The following is a 1201-nucleotide window of genomic DNA, read 5'->3' as shown; positions in this document are numbered from 1 at the left end:
CAGCTCACTGATTCTGATGTGTCGGCAGGTCCGCGCTATGTGTTTATCTCTTTTTTGCGCTAGATTCTGAATCTGCAGGTTTCATCAGTCTCAAACCAAAATTGACTGAACCAGTAGCAAAAAACATCCAAACTACGCTTCACATTTTGCTTCACATAAACATCGTCAATAATTTCCTCGTCTTACTTTTGCTCCGACACAATAAAATCACACTTCATGTACAGCTCTCTCTTTCTCAGTGTGCTTTGAGAACCCATCTAAAAATCTGTTTCCTGCATTATTCGCTTGGTTACTGCGCACCATTCTACCGCTGTGTAGAGCGCTGTCGGCCACTGTTTTTTTTAATGACCTCCAACAAGAAAGTCTAATTTCTGCTGTTTAATACTGAAGAAATGTAAACTTTTTAAAATGATGCCAAATTGCAAACTGCTTAGCTGTGTTCCTAATACAATCTCTGTAACTTTGCTCTGCTTCCATTCAGCAGCATCACGTAATGTTCATATGTTGATTCATGGTTTTCTTCAGTTTTTAAACTACTGCAGAATATTTTTAAAGTTATCTGCTACAAAATCCCAGGCCAGGAAAATCTTCATGTTTTTCTGTGTTTTATCCTCAGTTACTTTGACACAAAGGCATCTGCTGTGATGTTCACACCTCTGATGAAGTCTCACAAGTGTCAGTGCTGACAAATGATCAGAATTATAATATTTCTGACTGTCTGAGGCAAAAAATTCCCCGAATCGAATCGAATCAAATCGGGACCTTGTGAATTGGAATCATATTGATTCTAGAAATCAGTGACCATACCCAGCCCGTAATTTAAGCTGTTACTCCTTTAATAAGCAAATCATCGTTGGAGGAATTCATAAAAAAAAAAAAAAAGAACAGAAGCATAAGTGGGCTAACTGCATCGGTGCATCCATTAAAACATGAATTCACCATGGCAACAGACTCATCTTTACTCAGAAGCTACTGAAAACTTTTGTTCTTTACATTTTTTAAATGGATTTATTTTTGGTCTGTTTGAGACGGTCTGTGTGTGTGAGCATTGTTACAGACTTTAATGGATTTGAGAGGATACAGCTTGAATCTCTTACTGAGAACAAACAAGAAGGCCATTTAAAAAGGGAAAGACCATCTCTGAATGGAGGATCCATGTGTGTGTATGTGTGTGTGTCTGTGTGTGTGGGAGGGTGGGTGT

The 1201-nt window shown here is 38.4% G+C and overlaps 1 long non-coding RNA gene across 1 annotated transcript in view; it reads right to left on the bottom strand.

Moving 5' to 3' along the window:
• The window catches only part of LOC102211485 (uncharacterized), a 35789-nt gene that overhangs the window by 34265 nt on the left and 323 nt on the right, over positions 1-1201 (bottom strand). The window lies entirely within an intron of this gene.

The sequence above is a fragment of the Pundamilia nyererei genome, unplaced genomic scaffold (genome assembly GCF_000239375.1).
Source record: "Pundamilia nyererei isolate P.nyererei 1_Seehausen unplaced genomic scaffold, PunNye1.0 scaffold00531, whole genome shotgun sequence".
Classification (NCBI taxonomy): Eukaryota; Metazoa; Chordata; class Actinopteri; order Cichliformes; family Cichlidae; genus Pundamilia; species Pundamilia nyererei.
The sequence above is the reverse complement of the archived record's forward strand: the minus strand, read 5'-3'. Positions and strand labels throughout refer to the sequence as shown.